Consider the following 12,229-nt stretch of genomic DNA (forward strand, 5'->3'; position numbering starts at 1 on the left):
AGCTTGAGCAATACTTGATCTCTATCACTCAGAGACTTGACCAGAGACTTGTCATTTGAAGACTTGACACAGATACTGATTGCACATCAGAGGATCTTTATCGGCAGAAGTTTTACTAAAAACACAAGCAGAGACTCGATCTGCAAGAGACTTGATAACGGTCAGTACAGACACTTTAATACTTGGTGGAGACAGTTGACTTACATTCTCGAGACTTTATCACTCAGCACTTGACCAAAGAGACTGACATTAGAAACTTGAATCAGCTTGATCAGAGACTTGACCAGTCAGTCAATAAGACTTTATCGTGAAATTTTAATCACTTGACCTTAAAGACTTGACATAGTAGAACTTTAATTTTGATCAGCCTGAGGTATTGATCACTCAGCAGAGACTTGATCCGACAGAAACTTGATCAGCATGAGACTTGAACCAGTAGACCGAAAACTTGATCAGCCAGACTTACTTTGATCAGTAGGGACTTGACCAGGAGAATACATGATCGTTAGAGGCTCAGTTTACTCAGTAGAGACTTGACCAGAGAGACTTGACCATCAGATCTGAGACTTGATCTCTCAGGCAGAGACTTGAACAACAGAGAATTGATCAGTGAAGACTTAACTAGTAGAAACTTAATCAGGTGAGACTTGACCAGAAAGACTTGACTAACAGAGACTTGATCATAAGAGACTTGATCAGTAGGACTTGACCAGCAGAGACTTGATCAGTATGGACTTGACCAGCAGACTTGATCAGCAAAGGCTTGACTAGAACCAAACTTGGACCCAGCATACTTGACCAGTTAGAAACTTTATAAGCAGAGACTTGACCTGCAGATAGCTTGATCAGTAGAGACTTTAATAGTGTCACATATGACTTGATTCACATAGACTTGAATCAGCAGTGACTTGATCAGCAAGAGATTTGAATTGACCCAGCAAGAGATTTGAATCTATTAGGGACTTGACAAGCAGACTTGATCAGCAAATGCCTTACTAACAAACTTCATCAGCATACTCGACCAGAGAGACTTTGACCTTCAGGCACTTTATCACTCAGCAGAGACTATAATCAACAGAGACTTGTATACATTAGGTACTTGACCAGCAAAACTGATCAGCAATAGACTTGACCAGTAGATACCTGATCAAATAGAGACTTTATCAGTAGAAACTTTTATCAGCAGGAGATACTTGACCTGCAGAGACTTGAGTCAAGTTGAGACTTGATCACTAGAGAATTGATCAGCAGAGAGACTTGATCCACAGAGACTATGATCATTAGAGACTTGATCAGTTTTGAAGACTTGAATCAGCTAGAGACTTGATCAGTAAGAGACTTTGAGATGAGATATGTAATCAGTGTGAATCCTTTTTGTAAAGTTTGAACGATAATTGTCGTGATTTATAGCTGTGAAAACGTAGGATTGTAAGTAACTTGTCAGAAAAATGAAGCAGTTTTCTGGCAGTTTATAAGGGCAGTGTAACTCCCCACAACAAAATAAAATAAAAATGTACTTTTATAGCATACACATACTTTTCATATTAAATATAAAAACCGACTCAATGAAGATTATTCTTTTGAGACAAAGATTTTGATTTTGATCATTCAAAGATCTTGTTTCCATAACAATGCAGATAGTAACATCAACCCAGTTGGAGCTGAGAGAGTCAGTCAGCTGATGAATTCATTTCATCTCTGGTGCCGTCCTTGGTCAGACCGAAAGTAATGCATCAAGCGAAAATGCAGGAACAATAGCCAACCCGGGAAACTTTTTGTGGAGCAGTGGCCAAACCCAACAACTGGCAATTGCAATCAACGTATGACATTATTTTTCAGCGTAGATTATATGTGCATGAACTCAAAATCTGCTTGATTTTAATGTAAATTTGCTTACTCATATTTCGGTATAATTATATTAGAAATTACAAAATATTTTTGATGAATCATAAAAGAAATAAAAGTCTTATATGTATCCTTTAAAACGAAAATTTTTATGAAATTAATGAAAAGTATGAATAATTTGCCCATTACTTCTTGCATGTCACTAAGATACTGTTTGTTGTTTGGGGTGGATCATGTTATTAAACCAAATCACAAAGTTACGATAGGATCAAACTTGATAAATTCATGATTCACTACCTAGGCCTATTTCTGTTTCATGATGTCCATGGCATTCAGAACCGATTCTATGGACCACTGGTTCCCTAAGGCTCATCTTAGTTTGTCATCCAATTAGCCACAGTACCCCGATGGGATGTGGGCTTATACCCGATGATGCAGCATCCTCATTGTCCAAACCGTCAGTATCGTCAACATCTCCTTTAAATCGCCTCTAGGCAATGAAGATCTATACATTTGTTTTTTGTGGGACCCAAATTGGGGGATAATAGAGGTAAATTCTTTAAATCAGCTACTAGGCATAGAGATCTACATTTGTTTTTTTGTGGGGGACCAAATTGGGGATAATATTTCTTTAAATCTTTTTTGACCACCCTGTTAGGGATTTAAATTCCATTGTGGAAGTTTATTTGGTGGGTAAGAACAGTGTTTAATAGAGGATCATAAATATCTCTGAACAAATATTTCACTTAGTAAAAACATGGATCAAAATTATAAGTGCATACAAAGTTTTGTTTCGGTGGGACCCAATATGGATAAATTAGAGGTGGATTCTTTAAATTTAGGCCAAAATGACACATTTAAGCTTTGTTGGGAAGGGGAAATAGAGGTAAATTTGTAAATTTTGGCCCTGGGCTAGTAGTAGTTAGGTCTGTTAAAAAATTACTTAAAAAGAAAATCTGGGATAGATGATCTTAATAGAGTAAATTCTAAAAAAATTACTAGTCATAACGAGTTCACTAATTTATATGCCTACGAGCCTTTAGGCTAGTGACATCAGGATTATACACGAGTTTGAATAATTTTTTAAATTACATATCAAATCTGGCTCTGAAATATTCTATTAAACCCTGGGGCAGGAAAAAATGATAGAATGAATATGTGAGATAAATTAGGTAAAATTCTCTAATTTTGAAAAATTGTCATAGAGTTAAGCATGTATTGTAAACTTTTCCGTCTACTGAGACAATCATGCGATGTCCTATAAAGATTATGACGTCAAAACTACCTGTGACGTCACAATAGTGTTTTTACACACGTGTCTTACGATATTTTATGACATGGCCGTATGACATGGCTGGACGGGTCAGTTTATGTGATAATATCTAATAGTTTATACTCTTACGTGGTGGCGGAGTGGTTAAAATGTCTCGACATAGTTACCACAACCCTTCCAAATCTGGGTCGCGAGTTTTAATCCCATGTGGAGCATTTGTCAGGTACTGACTGCTAGTCCGTGGTTTTTCAAAGCTGGCACTTCCTGACCCTGGCTGTTAATAAGACGTTACACTAATAAAACCAAAACTCTGTTCTTATGGCATTGCTTAGTTCCAGGTGTGCGATACAGGCGCTCTGAGCCTCTCGTTCATTTTTAACTACCCTGGACGCTTATTTGGTCGAATACGGTTGAATATTTTGTTTTGAAACAGAGTACTAACAATATCGAAGACAAGGCAAATTGTGTGAAAAAATAGTATAAATGAATTATTCTTATGTGAAATGTTTTTTTCTTTATTTTACAGAGATCCATCCTGACCTTTTACCTATAATAGGTGAGTCTTCTCAGCTTCTATCTTAGTACAGTTTATACAGTGATGTATTTACTATATATTAGTACAGTTTATACATTGATGTATTTACTATGTTAGTACAGCTTATACCTTGATGTATTTACTATATGTTAGTACAGTTTATACCTTGATGTATTTACTATATGTTAGTACTTTTTATACATTGATGTATTTACTATATGTTAGTACAGCTTATACATTGATGTATTACACTATATGTTAGTACAGCTTATACATAGATGTATTCACTATATGTTAGTACAGTTTATACATTGATGTATTTACTATATGTTAGTACAGTTTATACATTGATGTATTTACTATATGTTAGTACAGTTTATACATTGATGTATTTACTATATGTGTTTAGTACAGTTTATACATTGATGTATTTACTATGTTAGTGTTATACATTGATGTATTCATGTTAGTACAGTTTATACATTGATGTATTTACTATATGTTAGTACTGCAGTTTATACATTGATGTATTTACTATATGTTATGTTAGTACAGTTTATACATTGATGTATTTACTATATGTTAGTACAATTTATACATTGATGTATTTACTATATATTCGTACAGTTTATACATTGATGTATTTACTATATGTTAGTACAGTTTATTCATTGATGTATTTACTATATGTTAGTACAGTGTGAGGATGTAAAGATATTAACTGTATTAAGAGAGTAATAAAAGTACCTTGACTCAACAACACAATTTTGTATTGTGATAATATCAGCTTTTTTATTAGATGTTTTGTACTTTTTGTTATATTTTTAGAAACAACTATTAGCTTGATCAAGACAGAAAAAGAAAAAGAAAAAAAGTTCATGCCGACCAAAGCTTACCATGATGCTCAAGAGAAGCTCCGAAAGAACAGAGTTTTAGTGATCAAGGGGAACACGGGGGATGGGAAAACGTCTACCACATTCCAGCTGGTTCACTGGTTGATGGAGGAGGAGGAGCAGTGCAGAACACCTGTTAAGATTGATGAAATCAAGGATTTGAAATTAATAGCTCCAAATTCTGGCCATGCTTGTATTATTGATGACATATTTGGTGAGAGAAACATTGGTAGATCGGATGTGCAAGAGTGGAACAAAAGGCTTAAAAATGTAGAAAACACTTTTTGTTAATAAACAAAACCAGACAAATTATTTACTTATCACAATTCGAAATGAAATATTTAATGATTTGGCAAAACATTCTCGAGGGACAGTTTTTACGAAAAACAACATTATTGATCTAAGCTCAAATGAGTACAAAATCAAGGGTGAAAAAAGAAATCTATTAGCAATGTACACGCCAACAAATCTGACATGGACAGAGGAAGAAGAGGAAAAAATTCTAGGTTATGCACCTCATATTGGATTCCCTCAATGTTGTCAACTTTTCTATAATTCTGCTGAATTGCAGAAAAAACGAGCAGATTTTTTTGAGAAGCCAGTTCAATTTTTCAAAGATGCTCTGTCAAAATTACCAGAATGTTGTGCCATTTTGTTTCTCTTCCTCAATAATGGGGAAATAAAAGTAAATGATTTAGACCCAAACGGGGATAAAGTAGACAAAACATTGTTAGAACAAGCATTTAGCATTGAATTAGTTGATAGTGAAGATCAAATAAACCTGGAGAATGAGAAAAAACAAGTAGGTTTTGTAAGAAAGAGTTTAGACAAACTATTAGGATTTTTGGTAAAGAAGGAGAAAGATTGGTCTGAGGAAGTGTACAGATTTGATCATGATTCTATATTTGTCACAGTAGCTCTGTTGTATGGAAAGAAAACAGCTGTTGGCTACATAAAACATTGTCCAAGAAAAGCACTCGGTTATCTAACAACTGTAAAAACATCTACAGACATGGTTGTCATATCATCTGGTCATTACAATGATTTGTGTGAACGTTTGCCCCGAGAGATTGAGAGTGTGGAGATGTATGATTATGATACTGTGATTAGCTCTCTAGATGTGTGGAAAGATCCTGTATTTGTTGAGATGTTTGACAAGTATTTGAATGAGAAAAAGGCTAATAAAGTTAACATATTGAATAAAGCATGTTTGTCTGGATCAGTTCAATTAGCTTTGTATCTGTTGAAAAATGGTGTAAAACCTGACGAGGACACAGATTGGTGGAGATTGATTACAAGAGGTCGATGGTTTGGTGAGGGAGATCTAGATATACTCAAGGAAATTGTTGTTTACTTGAATGATGAGATGAAACAGAAATTGTTAAATGAAGCATGTTTGTCTGGATCATCAGAGTGTGCTATGTATCTGCTCAGTATGTCGGGGCCAAACCTGACGATGTTGGTGGACACAGATTGGTGGAGATTGATTACAAGAGGTCGATGGTTTGGTGAGGGAGATCTAGATATACTCAAGGAAATTGTTGTTTACTTGAATGATGAGATAAAACAGAAATTGTTAAATAAAGCATGTTTGTCTGGATCATCAGAGTGTGCTATGTATCTGCTCAGTGTCGGGGCCAAACCTGACAAGTACACAATGTTATATGTGGTGGAGGGAGGGAGTATGGACCTGTACAATACAGTACTACGACAGTATGGTGTCACTCCTACAGGGACGGATGAGGACGGTATGTAATGTCCTACATGTGGCGTGTGTGTTACAGAGAGAATCTATAGTAGCAGACTTGTGTAAAGATTACCCTGACCTCGTACATGGTACTGATAGGTGGGGACAAACACCGCTCCATGTGGCGGCGTGGACAGGAAACTGTTCTATGTTCCAGACAGTAGAAAAAACTGTACTTAAATGTTTGTGTAGACACCAATGTCTGAGAGTAGACGGTTCTTTGGTACATATAGATTGTGTGTGTAGTCAGTACATGTGTCAGTTAGTGGACGGTGAGGGGAGGACTGTGTTACATCGGAGTTGTGTGTGGGGACAAAAGGATTTGTGTTTGTATATCTGTAGGTCTTACCCCGCCATGACGGCGTGTAGAGATAGTGAAGGCCGTCATTGTCTACATTATATAGCTGAATATACAACAGATGTAGACATGTTTATTGAGTGTGAGAGGTATGTAAGGAAACACACGGAAACATTAAAACAGAAGTACGACATTAAAACTATACTGGACGGGGAGGGGAGATCTGTTTTTAGACTGGGCGAAAAGGAGGGGAACAGTAAACAACCCTTTGTATGACCATCTTCTGGGAGTGTTTTCTGAATAAATATGATATCATTTACACTTGTCAGTACAAACAAATAATCATCACAAATCATATTAAACAATCATGTATACATTCCACGATAAAATTAAGTATTTTCCAGAGGACAATCGATCCATTGTGGCGAGTTTATAGTCCCGATTTCACCGAACGATTTCGAGCTGCGCCTCTAGGGGTGTCCTCGACGACGTCCGAGTACACGGGTCAGGAACTAGGACGTTAAGCCAGATCAATCAATCAATAGACAGCAGCAGAGCATAAAATAAATTCATTAAAAATAATGAGTAACATCAAATGATAATTTTTTTTGTTTGTACAATATTTGGTATTTTACGTATGAACCAGTCATTAAAACAAAATAAAATACGATGTTTTGATAATTCAGCAGAGTTGTTTTAGGTTTTTATATTTTCGTTTTTTGAAGTGGTTAACACATATATTTCACTTTGGTTCAATTAAAAACTTTTTTTAATTACGACTACAATATGAAAGACGATGTATAAGCTATTCAGAATCTTTTTATTTATTTTTTTTTTTGTTTGATTGAAATAATAATTATTATTATTATTATTTTTGCTTTGGTTATATGAAAAAAAAAGAGTAAAAAAAATCAAGACTTTAAAATCATTTATTTTGCTCTCGAACATCAATTTCTCTTCTTTTTTTAAGACATACATTTAAACAGATAGTCGTACAAATCACTAGTCCGTCCATCCCTAGAATATGCCTGTATAGTATGGGACCCTTACACCCAGGAAAACACAGAAAAAATTGAAATAGTACAACGTAGGGCTGCACGTTATGTATTAAACAAGAACATCTACACACATAGAACATCTAGTGTAACTGATATGCTGAAAGATCTTAAAAGGCGTCCTCTTGCTGAAAGACGCAGAGAGTCCAGGCTCATCATGATGTACAAAATAGCTAATAATCAAATCGCCATCTATAAACAAAATAGACTCATTCCAGCAAACAGGCAATCCAGGCAAGCTCACCAACAATCATTCCAACTTGCACACTGTAAAACCCAGGTCAGAAAACAATCATTCTTCCCTAGGACAATATCTGAATGGAATAAGATCCCAGCACATATCATATCGTCCTGCTCCACTCCTGAACAATTCAAGTCTGCTCTCCTGTCAGTATATACCCAATATTAAAATAAACATAGCATTATCTACTGACTTTACCGGAATCAACTCGAATCCCATATCTCTCTCTCATGACATTATCTTCAATTTGTTGAAGTTGGTCATTACCAATTAGAATCAGATTTTGTTTGTGGTACAAGGGAGGTAACTCGTATAAGTACTAACAGCACTGCATGACGAGAGAAGTCGTACGAAAATGACAGAAGGTTTGAGTAGGTATGGGTCTGAGTTGTGCATTTATATTATTTTAGTATTTCGATTAACATTGTAAACAGGTTTATCCAATGGATTTGTCGTATGGACCAAAGACATAAAGTAGATTATACATCTATGCGTTATCTTTGTCACATTTCCCCCATACATTTTATAGTATTTCAAGCTCAAACCGATATTCTAAAATGATCTTGTATGTTGAATCGAACTCTGGTCCTCTGTCTTGATAATTTGACGCTCGCAATCAACTGATTAAGCTTAAGAAAGTGTTTCTATTCGAGAAGTATATTGCATAGTGTGTATTCACCAGAGTTTCTACATATATATAGCTATAACGTAATGATGTCATATTTTGGATGTTCTCTAAAATATACGGAGACAGATTTTCTCTGCATTACTGTATGAATAGTGGACGCTTTACTTATGTAAATGCTGAATATGTTGAGTGTATAATTAAATGGTATGTATTCAAAATTACTCGTATGAAAGAGAGATCTATAAAATGTATGTATTCTGTACATGACTTTTATACTGAAAGTATATGTTAGATTTGATCTATAAAAATCTATAATATAACTTTGATACTGAGAGTATATGTTAGATATATTCTATAAAATGTATGTATTCTGTATATAACTTGATATATGTTAGATTTGATCCATAAAATGTATGTATTTTTTATATAACTTTGATACTGAGAGTATATGTTAGATTTGATCTATAAAATGTATGTATTTCTGTATATAACTTTGATACTGAGAGTATATGTTAGATTTGATCTATAAAGTTTATATATAACTTTGATACTGAGAGTATAAATGTTAGATTTGATCTATAAAATGTATGTATTTTTTATAAAACTTTGATACTGAGAGTATATGTTAGATTTGATCTATAAAATATATGTATTTTGAATATGACTTTGGGAGTATAAATTGGGTTGTGTCATATTCTTTGACAATTTACCATTCAATATTTCAATTTCATTTGTCTTCAGTATTTATTTAAGCCAATGGTACACAAACAGTATATATTTAAAGCAAGAACATGACAATCTTGTCATTAGCACGTGCTTTGTACTTTGTATTTAACGATGTTGTTAATATTGCGTGTATATAATAAAAATAAACATTCATATTATCATCTTCTGTTGTTGTGACTTTTTAGATTATTTGACCAGAAGGATGACCAATAGTCATCATGCTTTGTGACGTTCGTCGTCATGGCTGAAACTTGCTTTAAATGATCCTGACATGACTCCGACAATATGTTGTTATTTTTCGGATCGATCCGAAATCTAAGATGGCCGCCACAATCGCCATCTTGAAAACATATTTTGACCTTCTTCTCAATTGCTGCCAGTACGAATTGGCTGAAATTTGGCTAAAATGATTCAGACATGGTCATAGCAAGGTATTGTTATTTTTTGGGTCGATCCGAAATCCAAGATGGTCACCAAGATACCATATCTAATTAATTTCCTATATGACAGTTGCAAAGGTATTCAGATAACCGTTTAGGTCCTTGAACCTCTCCTTTATGATATGTACGATCTTAAATGAAATTTCATTTCATATATTTTATCGCCCCAGGTTATATTTCCCTACATCTGGTTAAAACACAGATATTAATTATCACTACGTTTGATAACAGGATCTGACAACATCCCATTAGGGGTTACGTTCCGAGGGTGACCTTTGGAACTGGCCAATCAAATTGCTGCTGCCAGAATCTTGTCTGGGGACGAACAGTTTGATAAAGCTGTCAGAATTAGTTTCATGTACGTAATCATCTCCCCAAAAAGAGCACAACAAAGCTCAAAATTACCAATTCTGACGAGGGCCGCGGTCACCGAGTTAAAAATTACCTATTCTGCCGTGGGCCTCTGTTACCGAGTTAAAAATACTAAATGTGACGAGGGCTGACGTCACCGAGTTTTAAAAAATTACCAATTCTGACGAGGGCGGTCACTGAGTTCAAAAGTGTCAATTCTGAAAAGGGTTGTCGTCACCGAGTTAAAAGTTACCAATTCTGACGAGGGCCTCCCATCCTCGATATTCCAGGGGTTCCGATCACTTACGATCTCTACACCCCTGGACTATCTCATAGTGAAATTGAAGGCAGCTCAGCGGAAAACATTTGACCAATCACAGGCTAGCAAAGATTTCCTTTGAAGACTACAGAGAGAGCGACGCCTAACATCAAAGCCTCACAGTCAACCACAGTGTATCGTTATACGGCTCCTTTGATGTACATCAAATGACTAAATTACCTGTTTACTCTGTTGCCTCCAGTTTTACTATGAGATAGTCCAGGGATGTAGAGATCGTAAGTGATCGGAACCCCTGGAATATCGAGGATGAGGGCCTCCGTAACCGAGTTAAAAGTTCTAATTCTAACGAGGGTCGCCGTCACCGAGTGAAAAGTTACTAATTCTGACGAGGACCTCCGTAACCGAGTTAAAAATTACGTTTTCTGACGAGGGCCGCGGTCACCGAGTTTAAAGTTACTAATTCTGACGAGGGCGGCGTTCACCGAGTGAAAAGTTACTAATTCTGACAAGGACCGCTGTCACCGAGTTTTAAATTACCAATTCCGACAAGGGCTGACATCACCGAGTTAAAAGTTACTAATTCTGATGAGGGCCGCTGCCACTGAGTTACAAGTTTCCAATTCTGACGAGGGTCGCCGTCACCGAGTCGAAAGTTACCAATTCTGACAAGGGCCGCGGACAACGAGTTTCAAGTTTCCATTTCTGACAAGGACCGCTGAGTTACAAGTGTCAAATTCTGAATAGGGCTGCCGTCACCGAGTTTAACATTACTAATTCTAACAAGGGCCGCCGTCAGCGAGTTAAAAGTTACGAATTCTTACGAGAGCTGCGTTCAGCGAGTTCAAAATTACCAACTCTGACGAGGGCCGCCGTCACCGTGTTCAAAGTTACCATTTCTTACGGGAGCCGCGTTCAGCGACTTCAAATTACCAATTCTTACGAGGGTCGTTTCGTCACCGAGTTAAAAGCTATTAATTCTGATGAGGGCCTCCGTAACCGAGTTAAAAGTTACCAATTCTGACGAGGGCCTCCGTAACCGAGTTAAAAATTACTCATTTTGACAAGGGCCTCCGTAACCGAGTTAAAAGTTACTTATTCTGACAAGGGCCGCTGTCACCGAGTTTAAAGTTACCAATTCTGACAAGGGCAGCGGTCACTGAGTTAAAAGTTACCAATTCTGACAAGCGCCGCCGTCACCGAGTTAAAAGTTACCAATTCTGACAAGGTCCGCAGAGTTGCAAGTTTCCAATTCTGACGAGGGCCGCCGTCACCGAGTTTAAAGTTACCAATTCTCACGAGAGCCTCCGTAACCGAGTTAAAAGTTACCAATTCTGACGAGCGCCGCCGTCACCGAATGAAATTTTACCAATTCTCACGAGGAATGCCGCCACCAAGTTAAAAATTACCAATTCTGAGGAGGGTTCCGTCACCGAGTTACCAGTTTACAATTCTGACGAGGGCTGCCGCCGTCACCGAGTTACAAGTTTCAAATTCTGACGAGGGTCGCCGTCACCGAGTTTAAAGTTACCAATTCTGACAAGGGCCGCGGTCAACGAGTTTCAAGTTGCCATTTCTGAATAGGGCTGCGTTCAGCGAGTTAAAAGTTACTAATTCTGACGAGGGCCGCTGTCACCGAGTTTAAAGTTACCAATTTTATCAAGGGCAGCAATCACTGAGCTAAAAGTTACCAATTCCGACAAGCGCCGCCGTCACCAAATTAAAAGTTACCAATTCTCACGATTGCTGCCGTCACCGAATTCCGACAAGCGCCGCCGTCACCAATTAAAAGTTACCAATTCTCACGATTGCTGCCGTCACCGAGTTAAAAGTTTATAATTCTATTAGGGCCGCCGTCACCGAGTTAAAAGTTACCAATTCTGATGAGGGCCGCTGCCACTGAGTTACAAGTTACCAATT

At 36.8% G+C, this 12,229-nt stretch overlaps 1 pseudogene; it reads left to right on the plus strand.

Annotated features, from left to right (window-relative positions):
- Window positions 1–3,230: 3,230 nt before the first annotated feature.
- Window positions 3,231–8,195, plus strand: LOC138306793 (uncharacterized; annotated as a pseudogene).
- Window positions 8,196–12,229: the final 4,034 nt, after the last annotated feature.

The sequence above is a fragment of the Argopecten irradians genome, chromosome 13 (assembly GCF_041381155.1).
Source record: "Argopecten irradians isolate NY chromosome 13, Ai_NY, whole genome shotgun sequence".
Taxonomy (NCBI): Eukaryota; Metazoa; Mollusca; class Bivalvia; order Pectinida; family Pectinidae; genus Argopecten; species Argopecten irradians.